Source organism: Phyllobates terribilis, unplaced genomic scaffold (genome assembly GCF_046119375.1).
Source record: "Phyllobates terribilis strain yellow unplaced genomic scaffold, ASM4611937v1 Scaffold_13__5_contigs__length_258822181, whole genome shotgun sequence".
Lineage (NCBI taxonomy): Eukaryota > Metazoa > Chordata > Amphibia > Anura > Dendrobatidae > Phyllobates > Phyllobates terribilis.
The window spans coordinates 97,154,080-97,166,245 of NW_027362773.1; the positions used below are offsets into that span (position 1 = coordinate 97,154,080).

Here is a 12,166-nt window from a genome sequence, read left to right on the forward strand (position 1 = left end):
AAGACCCTCAATACAAAGAATGACTGATATATCCCCTCCGTGTAGAATCCCATTTTCAAAGACCGGCGTTAGTGTGCTCTGCCAGCTTACTCCACAGAGACCACCAACCACAACATGGATAATATGACGGCCATATGTCGCTACAAGTCGTACACTCAGAGACCCCACCATGGTACTCCAATTTCTAGAACTCTAACCTAACTTTGGGATCCCCCCTATCACCCAGCTCTAGAGACCCTCAACTTTTTATATTATCCGCTATCCAGCCTTTCCATACCCAACACTATGGACGAACCGCTCTTTAAAGGTCCCACGTCTCCTATTCTAAATTCCATCCAGTGCTACGAATCAACCACCCAAACACTTTGCTTCTTCCTTTTCATTACTGACATATTACAACCTGTATTCTGTTTCTCCAGTCTACAGGAATCACTAAAGGGAGACTGTCAGCACAAAATGACTGCTCAAACCAAGCACAGGTGCTCGGTGCACCCTTGGTGTGGCCAAACAGTTCAGTGCGCCTTTCCATCTACTTGTTTTCCATCCATCTCTTTCCCTCTCTTCCTTGATTGACAGCTCTGGCTTTACAGGAGCTAAAGAAAGATAGAGATAGGTGGAAAACAAGGAGGAGAGAAGGTGCACTGAACTCTGCAGCCACACCAATGGTGCACCGAGCACCTGTGCTTGGTTTGAACAGTCATTTTGTGCTGACAGATTCCCTTTAACCAAAGGCTCCACACAACACTGGAATATAAACCTTAAAACTATGGTGATCAACCATCTAGTGACCCCAACGCTATGAGGCTCAACCACCAGACACTATGCCAACCCAGCTCTGCAAAGATTGCCATCCAGGGTTCAATCCTATAAAACGCTCTGCCTTTTCTTTCCAAGGTTTCCTCTCCTAATACTTATCTGGATAACATAAAAGCAGTAATTAATATGTATTAATTTAAAGGGAATTAACCCAAAAATCTAATCTTTGCTCTTTATAGGACCAAAAGTTCTGTAAAGTAACGCAGCACCATTCCCCCCAGCCGGAGCATGGCATACAATACCCGTCCCTCTACAGATCAGTACGGTCACATGTTGACCAGAAGGAAAAATTAATTCTACTTACTACTTGCATAATGCTGAGACTGTGAACAAAAGCACTTATCAGAGTTTATATAGCAGCTCGGTCCTCCTTCTAACGCTCCTTATCTCGGGACATGGTAACCTCTATCTAATGCCAAGGGAATCACTGGCGTAAATCACAGCCATTAATGTAGGCAGAGGGCACTCAAGGGGGTAACAGGTAATCCCCTGCTTGGAAAACGCTTAAAGGCGGATTCCAGTCTTCATAAATTATCAACTATCTACTGAATAAGTGATCATTGTTAGATCAGTGATCGTCCAACTGACGGGTCTCCCAACGATCGCAAAAAGCAAGACCATGGCTGGGAGGAGTGAAAGATTTCCCCATGAAAACCTCGGGGCTAGAGCAGGAATTGCATGATACTGGCCAGAAGTGGTCTCCGAGTGACGTTAATTAAAGGGGTTTTCAGGTTATAACAATTGCGACCTATTCATTTGGGCGAGAGACAGCGCCACTGTTGTCTGTGCGGCTGCTCATGGTGCTGCAGCACAAACTTTCGACGGAGTGCCCCTTTAAATTACTTTGGAATTTAAATACAATGACGATGTCTCAGTATTATCCAAAATTAAGGAAAAAAAAGCAATGGAAAACATAGAAATCTGATAACGTGGTGATACAAGGAAACATCAAACATGGAGCAGCTTTCAGGATGAGTGTCACACGGAGGGACGAGGAGGCCCCCAGACCGTCAGCCTGACAGGTCCGCATCAAAGCGTCCACCTGCCAGGGCCAACACTGCGGGAGGAGAGGAGCAACTCTCGGCCTTTGTTCTTAGGAGGAGAGTAAGAATAATGTCAGAAGAAGATACTGGAGATTAAACAATGGCAAGAAATATGTGAAAAGTGAAGCTTTATGGGATCTTCCAAGATGTGAGCCGAGCGGTGCTATAAACAATATAAACAAGCACTGGGAGTGCGGCCTTGTATGGGAGAAGAATTCTCCGCCACCCGCCGCTTTCAAACAAGCAAGGGTCTATATAAAACATGACACCGAGTCAGGAGACTGGGCACAGACGATCAGTGCCAGATACACCGGCGCCAAACATGAGGATTCACAAAGAGCTGCGGTTTCTAATCTGGGGCAGAACTACAACTCCCAGCATGCCCTCACAGCCGCCCGGTGGCCATCTGATAAATTAGAATATTGTATAATATTGCCCCAGTCCAGTCCTATGGATGTTGTAATAAAGGAATATTCCTGTACATGACACGGAGGGGGGGCATCAAAATGAGGGGCCACCATAGTGGGAGTCATTGTGACCAGTGGCAAATAATGGGGGGCCTTAGTCATGGAATAACATGAGGAGGTTACAAGGTGAGGTCTTTTACTTTGGAGACAAAAAGGTAGTGTTTTGGCACAAGGGCAGGTGTAGGACCATGGGGATAGGGAAAGGTATATAGAAAGGAAGAGCTCTGGTAAAGGGGGACTGGTTTAGATGGTTTTATTCTACGCCCATCCCTCCCACCCCCCACCTTTCCAAAGGGTTGAAAACAGGATGGGAATTTCGGTTGAATGAGGTAAAGGGGTCGGGGGGAGTCTGAGCACTTTGTGCCTTCAGTCCTCATAGGCGGCCTATAGGGCTGTCAGTCAGGTGCAGGTACGGCCCGGCTGACCATAGGGTGAACGGTCACTATTTGCCTTCGGTTCTCTGCAGCACTGAGGCTATGTTCCTACCATGAGCTTTTGGTGAGTTTCTGACGCTGCAGAATTTCTGCACCTATTAGGTAAAATACTTTACTTGCATTTTTTATTGCGTTTATTTACCATGCGCTGTTGTCGCATTTTTGACGCTGCATTTTTTTTGTCTCTTTTTGGTGTGTCATGCTTTAAATAAAGCTGCTTTGTTTTTGATACTTCCTTATATTTGGCATTGACAAAACTTTATTGACATATTTAGGTGCAGATTATCTTGGGATAGCTGGGGTGTCCCAGCAATAATAATAATATTTTGGGAATAACCCTTTTATTGCACGCCACTACATTTTTTGCAATAAGTTGTTGTGAGTTTATTAGCGGTGGGGTAAATAATAGGATTGGCAGGTTCGCCCCCTGGATTTGCAGTTAGACGGCCCATGACTTTTGCATCCAGCACATTACATAAAGCTGACACTCATCATCCACCCATAGACCAGCCTCCTCGTGACCGCCATGCTCAGCTGCAGTCACATTCCTCCGCCTCCTCTCTACTAACTTTTTGCTTCCTTCTGCCCTCGGGGAAACAACGGGAATATTTCCCTGATCTTTACATAAACAATACAATGTTATCTCTGACATCCACTCTCAAATAATTGGAAACATGTCCACGTGCCTAGAATTCCATGGATCGAACAGCGGACATTCACAAGATCTCTGATGTTCAGCTCAGCATCTGGTAGTCAAGAAATACCGGTAGTCCAGCACTAGACGGCTGGATATATAAGCAAGCAGAGATCTTGAAAATGGTGAGGAGCTGAAACTAAGTAACTGGTACCTGCAGTCCTATGTAATCATCCGTCATTTGTCGAGTCCTATGAATGTACTGAGTTCCCGCTAGTGACACAGTGTCCCCAATAGGAGGCCGTGAGGGCAGTGTGAAAACGATGACCTTCCAAAAACACAGGTTAATATTTACAGGGTTGTGAGTTAAAATGTAACATCCGGCTGGAATGTAGAGTCACTGATGGGTTCTCATGGTGGGAAACGCTCGCACTGGGGGAACCCAAAGATATGACTGAGCGACTCTCCACAAGAATTCTGCTATAAAAGGCTCTTTGCTATTATTTCACCATTTTATCTCTTTTTTCTATATTCACATTGGTCAACAAGCTCAATCATTTGGTGCTTATCATGTCTAGCAGCCCCCCCATTCCTGAATTGTATGCCGGTTGTGTTATATAAATGTCAGCTCGCCTCGCAAAAAACCAAACCCTCATATAGATACTAAAAGAGAAAAAAAAAAAGTTACAGGTCTCGGAACTTGATTTTTTTTTTTACAAATTTCTGAATTTTTTTTAACACACTGTAAAAAAAAAAAAAGGTTTCAAATCTGGTTCCGCTTTTATTATACTCACCTGGAGAATAGAGTCACCGTACCGCACAATGAACGCCATAAAAATGTACTGGGGAACTTTTTTCTGTTTTCCAGTACTCTGTATAAAGTGTTATTCAAAACTACAACTCGTCCTGCAAAAAACAAGCCCACAAACCCTCATACGTGTATCGGGACTGAAAAGTTATATGGCTATTAGAAGTGCATGCAAAAATAAAACTGTAAAGAGAAACAGTCTGGTGATCACCACAGAATGAATCTGAATTATACAACAACGTGGCACTCACTAATCTGCTGGTTGTTATTGGAAACAGTCAGCTAGCTTACTGACAGACACCCAGGTTACAGTATAGGATCAGTAATGTAACGTACGTACACAGTGACTGCACCAGCAGAATAGTGAGTGCAGCTCTGGAGTATAATACAGGATGTCAATCAGGATCAGTAATGTATGTACACAGTGACTGCACCAGCAGAATAGTGAGTGCAGCTCTGGAGTATAATACAGGATGTCAATCAGGATCAGTAATGTATGTACACAGTGACTGCACCAGCAGAATAGTGAGTGCAGCTCTGGAGTATAATACAGGATGTAACTCAGGATCAGTACAGGATCAGTAATGTAATGTATGTACACAGTGACTGCACCAGCAGAATAGTGAGTGCAGCTCTGGAGTATAATACAGGATGTAACTCAGGATCAGTAATGTAATGTAATGTATGTACACAGTGACTGCACCAGCAGAATAGTGAGTGCAGCTCTGGAGCATAATACAGGATGTCAATCAGGATCAGTAATGTATGTACACAGTGACTGCACCAGCAGAATAGTGAGTGCAGCTCTGGAGTATAATACAGGATGTAACTCAGGATCAGTAATGTAATGTATGTACACAGTGACTGCACCAGCAGAATAGTGAGTGCAGCTCTGGAGTATAATACAGGATGTAACGCAGGATCAGTACAGGATCAGTAATGTAATGTATGTACACAGTGACTGCACCAGCAGAATAGTGAGTGCAGCTCTGGAGTATAATACAGGATGTAACGCAGGATCAGTAATGTAATGTAATGTATGTACACAGTGACTGCACCAGCAGAATAGTGAGTGCAGCTCTGGAGCATAATACAGGATGTCAATCAGGATCAGTAATGTATGTACACAGTGACTGCACCAGCAGAATAGTGAGTGCAGCTCTGGAGTATAATACAGGATGTAACTCAGGATCAGTACAGGATCAGTAATGTAATGTATGTACACAGTGACTGCACCAGCAGAATAGTGAGTGCAGCTCTGGAGTATAATACAGGATGTAACTCAGGATCAGTACAGGATCAGTAATGTAATGTATGTACACAGTGACTGCACCAGCAGAATAGTGAGTGCAGCTCTGGAGTATAATACAGGATGTAACTCAGGATCAGTAATGTAATGTAATGTATGTACACAGTGACTGCACCAGCAGAATAGTGAGTGCAGCTCTGGAGCATAATACAGGATGTAACTCAGGATCAGTACAGGAGAAGTAATGTAATGTATGTACACGGTGACTGCACCAGCAGAATAGTGAGTGCAGCTCTGGGGTATAATAAAGGATATAACAGGATAAGTACAGGATCAGTAATGTAACGTACACAGTGACTCCATCAGCAGAATAGTGAGTGCAGCTCTGGAGTATAATACAGGATGTAACTCAGGATCAGTAATGTAATGTATGTACACAGTGACTGCACCAGCAGAATAGTGAGTGCAGCTCTGGAGTATAATACAGGATGTAACTCAGGATCAGTAATGTAATGTCTGTACACAGTGACTCCACCAGCAGAATAGTGAGTGCAGCTCTGGAGTATAATACAGGATGCAACTCAGGATCAGTAATGTAATGTATGTACACAGTGACTGCACAAGCAGAATAGTGAGTGCAGCTCTGGGGTATAATACAGGATGGAACTCAGGATCAGTAATGTAATGTATGTACACAGTGACTGCACCAGCAGAATAGTGAGCGCAGCTCTGGAGTATAATACAGGATGTAACTCAGGATCAGTACAGGATCAGTAATGTAATGTATGTACACAGTGACTGCACAAGCAGAATAGTGAGTGCAGCTCTGGAGTATAATGCAGGATGTAACTCAGGATCAGTAATGTAATGTATGTACACAGTGACTGCACACGCAGAATAGTGAGTGCAGCTCTGGGGTATAATACAGGATGGAACTCAGGATCAGTACAGGGTAAGTAATGTAATGTATGTACACAGTGACTGCACCAGCAGAATAGTGAGTGCAGCTCTGGAGCATAATACAGGATGTAACTCAGGATCAGTACAGGAGAAGTAATGTAATGTATATACACAGTGACTGCACCAGCAGAATAGTGAGTGCAGCTCTGGAGTATAATAAAGGATATAACTCAGGATAAGTACAGGATCAGTAATGCAACAAAAGTACACAGTGACTCCATCAGCAGAATAGTGAGTGCAGCTCTGGAGTATAATACAAGATGTAACTCAGGATCAGTACAGGATCAGTAATGTAACGTATGTACACAGTGACTCCACCAGCAGAATAGTGAGTGCAGCTCTGGAGTATAATACAGGATGTAACTCAGGATTAGTACAGGGTCAGTATTGTATGTACATACTGACTGCACCAGCAGAATAGTGAGTGCAGCTCTGGGGTATAATACAGGATATAACAGCCTTCAAACTAGACATTGTTCTTTATCTGTGGATCGCAGGTGAAAAAGCAGAGGAGTGGAGCAGATTGATATATATTTTTATGGAAAATTATTATGTTTATAGTTTATTTATTTACATCCCTGCTCTTTCTATATTAGGAGCTGTCAATCACGGATTTGGACCACCCACTGGGCTCCTAAGCATAGAAGGAGAAAGGATTAAATGAATTCAATTACACTGAATCTATTCCCTCGACCTTCCCTATAACATGCAGCTTACAGATAAACATGTACTGTAATAAAGGACCCAAGAGATTTTTATACAATCCTTAATGTTTTATTAAAAATAAATATGTATCAGGAATTGCTATTTAACCACTAACCACATACAAGTATTGAATCCATTTTCAAGTAAAGCCCTTCATGTCCCAGCGATAACTGGAGTTTCCAGTTAACCAAACCAATATACATGGGAAACCAGTCTAGCGATTAATGACCTAACAGCCCCATAACATCAGTCTTCCTGCACTATAGGAAGCTCAATATAATCATCAGTAGAAATATACTGCCCTCTACAGGCTAAATTCAGAAATGGTAATTGTCGTAGACCAGAGGTCAACAGTGGTTTACCCCAAAACTGATAACATGGAAGTCGTGCAAGTGATCATCAAATTGAGGTTGCGCTGCCGGTCAGGGGTGTAGCCTGCAGCATCCAAGTCCCAAAACAAAAAATATTAATAATCTAATTATAATAGTACATTTAGCACTAAAAAAATGTTAAAGGGGTTGTCCAGTACTTAGGTCATCAGTTTCGGCTGTTAACATGTCTTGCGGTGGCTGGAAGCAGACAGTGTATGGGGCCGGGACACCACAGATCCATTCACTGTGTATTGGCCGTTCCCGGTTACTGCAGCTCAACTCCCATTTAAAAGGGTTATTCCCATTTTCATAGATTGACATGTTTGGATAGAACTTGTGAAAACAAGCACTTTTGTGATTTACTGCTTGTTAAAATTTGCAGCTGTTCTTGAGATATCAGCACTTTTCTTTTGTATACAGCTTGTTGCCTAGGAGACCGACCACCGCTGCTGTCTAGCTTGTAAGCACTGCGCTCAAACTGGTTGGGATTAGGAAGTAACAGGGCGCTCTAGCGATCCTAGTCAGCGTCAAAATAGTGCTTACAAGCTCAATAGAAAAGAGCTTGTCAGCACAGTGCATGTTCTGCTGTCTATCAGCGGTGGTCTGTCTCCAAAGCAACCAGTTAAACGAAAGAAAAGTGTTAATACCTCAAAAACGGAAGCAAATTTTAAAGTGCAGTAAATTGCAAAAGTGCTTGTATTTACAAGTACTATCCGACAATAGCCATTTATGAAGAAGGCGAAAAAACCTTTAAGTGAATGTGAGAAGAACTCTTTAAGTGAATGTGATCGGAGCTTGACAGTGACAGGAAGCACTCCGAAGATTTATCACTGCCCCGGGAAGGAACAATAAAGCATCAATGACCCTTGAAATTAAGCTCCAGTCACACAATGTGCAGCTTTGATGTAGAAGATGTGAGGGGCCAGCAGCGGATGTCGTAAGAGACCTTCTATCTAAGAGACCCCCTACTCAAGGACGCTCAAGAATCTCCCACTGCGTCAATGAGCGATATGCAGAGCCGGAGATAATATTCTGTGCAATAACTAGTCCATTTAAGAGGGAAATACCTTATGACAAGTTCCCTTTAAGAGGAGTTTGCAATTATAAGGCCAACAAACATTTGTCATGCACTTTTCTTATAAGCCACAGTTCTGCAAATTTCTCATCTACTTTGTTGACATTTTTACTTTTCTTTAATAACCTTTGCTTGCGGTCAGAGAATGGAACCACTTTCATGTACGTCCAGGTGCTGAAAACTTCTACAAATCAAATACTACTCACAGCTGAGGTTTCGTTATAGCTGCAGCAAGAGTAGACAACCTTGGCCTCCAGGCTGAAGAAGCATCAGTACAGGGGTAGATCGGTGGATGTGATGGGTTTAGATCACTGAAGATTGTGCAGCCTGGAAGCAATTGTAACAAACCCCCAGATTTAAGAAGCATTCAAATGATATGGAGTTTCAACCTCCGGACATCAACAAGAACGATAGCAGGAAAAATTGTCTCCATTCACCGACGGCAAGCAGAGATCTTAAACTAGTGAGGAACATCCGACTAGAAAAACAACTTGTTGGAAGAATTTGTTTGTTTTTTTTTTCTTTAAAAAATGCATAAATTGATGGCATTTTTACAAGTCAAAAAAGCGATATTTTTTAATTACATTTTTTTTTAAAATAAAGTCTAAAAAATAAATGCATAAAAAATGTCTTCCTGTTATTTTAAAAAAAATGTGGCAGTGATTTTTGTCGATAAAAAAAAAAAAGCCAAAAACATGTGGAAAAACAATGCGGAAAAAAAAAAAGACATAAATGTTTTGTGAGAAACTGACATCCAGCCTGTAGGCACTCGTAAATCAGCCGGCGTGTGACAGCTGCCTATGAAAACAAGTAGCTGCACATCACACAATCGGCCCACTAGGGGGAGACACTGCCTTGTAAATGTTTTCATTTTTGCTTTTCACTGTCTCCACATGCACCCGAGAAGCTCCCAGAGCAAATGTGCCACCCAATGGAGGCTAAAACTCATCCTATAGGGACTTTCTTCTGGCTATTATTAGTTACAAAAAAATGGAGGCATCGGTCGTGAATTACATGCCCTTTTATATAAAAGAATGAATATTAAAAAAAAATGCAATTCATTTATTTTGCAGCTATAGGTCACCATAAATCCACAAATGCATCAAAAATATATGCTGGATAGAAAGTAAGGAGGGAGGGTGCACTAGGGAAATGACCCCTAGGAATGCACATATATAAGGCCTGCAGTCCTATGTAAGGCTAGGGCTGGAAGGCGACTCAAATCTCAGAGAAATCACACAAGGACAGATTGCAGACAGCTTGCACCGAGGTCTATGAAGGCAAAGTTACATGGGACTTACAACCATTGCCATCTTTATGTCTTGCAACGCACAGTGCTGGCTTAAAACCCCCGAGATCTAGTCACAAGCACAGTGCAAAAAACACAAGATACCCAAGAGGGCGGGTGTGAGCGGCCGCTGCCAGTCAGTCCTTCCTCCATAGATACTGATACAGATGGATAAGAACAGGTGAGACATATTGTGTTACTGTGTACACAGGGATCTCAGTGCGGGTGTATTACAGTAAAGGATTGTGCTGTGACCGATGACGTACACAATAAGATTATAGAAGGAAGGGTCATAATTTCAATGCCTGGTGATAAAGCCACAAGCTTTGACATGCCCTGATCCCCAACTGCTGTGCCCCAAAATAAACCAGCCAACAGTAAATAAGGATGTAAAGCCCCCAATACACACAAGACAAAAGTCAGCTGAGCCCACCAATTTCATTGGCTGATCCTTCTGTGCGTTGGGTTGATAAGCCGCTGCTAGAGGAGTCTCTTATATATAAAAAAAAACAGGAGTGCTCGGGCAAGGCCACAGAAAAACACAGGAGCGCTCAGGCAAGGCCACAGAAAAACACAGGAGCGCTCAGGCAGAGCCATACAAAAACACAGGAGTGATCAGGCAGAGCCATACAAAAACACAGGAGCGCTCAGGCAGGGCCATACAAAAACACAGGAGTGATCAGGCAGAGCCATACAAAAACACAGGAGCGCTCAGGCAGGGCCATACAAAAACACAGGAGTGATCAGGCAGAGCCATACAAAAACACAGGAGCGCTCAGGCAGGGCCATACAAAAACACAGGAGTGCTCAGGCAGAGCCATAGAAAAACACAGGAGTGATCAGGCAGAGCCATACAAAAACACAGGAGTGATCAGGCAGGGCCATACAAAAACACAGGAGCGCTCGGGCAGAGCCATAGAAAAACACAGGAGCGCTCAGGCAGAGCCATACAAAAACACAGGAGTGATCAGGCAGAGCCATACAAAAACACAGGAGCGCTCGGGCAGAGCCATAGAAAAACACAGGAGCGCTCAGGCAGAGCCATACAAAAACACAGGAGTGATCAGGCAGAGCCATACAAAAACACAGGAGCGCTCAGGCAGGGCCATACAAAAACACAGGAGCGCTCAGGCAGGGCCATACAAAAACACAGGAGTGATCAGGCAGAGCCATACAAAAACACAGGAGCGCTCAGGCAGGGCCATACAAAAACACAGGAGTGATCAGGCAGAGCCATACAAAAACACAGGAGCGCTCGGGCAGAGCCATAGAAAAACACAGGAGCGCTCAGGCAGAGACATACAAAAACACAGGAGTGATCAGGCAGAGCCATACAAAAACACAGGAGCGCTCAGGCAGGGCCATACAAAAACACAGGAGCGCTCAGGCAGGGCCATACAAAAACACAGGAGTGCTCAGGCAGAGCCATAGAAAAACACAGGAGTGCTCAGGCAGAGCCATAGAAAAACACAGGAGTGCTCAGGCAGGGCCACAGAAAAACACAGGAGTGCTCAGACAGGGCCATAGAAAAACACAGGAGTGCTCAGGTAGAGCCACAGGAAAACACAGGAGTGCTAGGGCAGAGCCATAGAAAAACACAGGAGTGCTCCGGCAGAGCCATAGAAAAACACAGGAGTGCTCAGACAGGGCCACAGAAAAAACACAGGAACGCTCAGGCAGGGCCACAGAAAAAACACAGGAACGCTCAGACAGGGCCACACCACAGAAAAACACAAGAACTCTTGGGCAGTGTCGTAGAAAACACAGGCGCGCTAGGGCAAAGCTATAGAAAAACAGAGGAGTGCTTAGGCAAAGCCACAGAGAAACACAGGAGTGCTTGGGAAGAGCTTTCCTGTGTGGGCAAAATAGCTGTCAGACGAGCGATCGTTTAGCCGACAGTTATGTAATGTGTATGGGGCTCACAAGTGCTGAACTAGCCTTTTTTTCCAGCAGCCCCATACAATATGAATGGATCAGCGGTCCGGCGTCCACCCTACCAATCCATTTTATAAAGGGTATAAAAGTTCCCCGTTCTGATGATTGGGGCGAGTCCCCACCAATCAGCAAGTTATCAAGTGGATATGGGATAACTTATTTTACTGGACAATAGCTTTAAAAGTTGTGTGTCAACCAGTATGTCTCATTACAGCTTTTCCAGACTAATAAAAGGTAAATCTTCCCAATCATGGAATGATTCCTGCCCGTTACTGCAGAAGGTAGAAGTCTAAGTAGAACAGTCACAGCAATGACCGGTTGCCACCCAGACAATTGGTGTATGTTTACACAGAGGTTTTTTGTTTGGATTTTGGAGCAGAT

The 12,166-nt window shown here is 43.6% G+C and overlaps 1 protein-coding gene across 13 annotated transcripts in view; it reads right to left on the reverse strand.

Annotated features, from left to right (window-relative positions):
- Positions 1-12,166, reverse strand: part of NAV2 (neuron navigator 2) — a 220,100-nt gene that overhangs the window by 82,767 nt on the left and 125,167 nt on the right. The window lies entirely within an intron of this gene.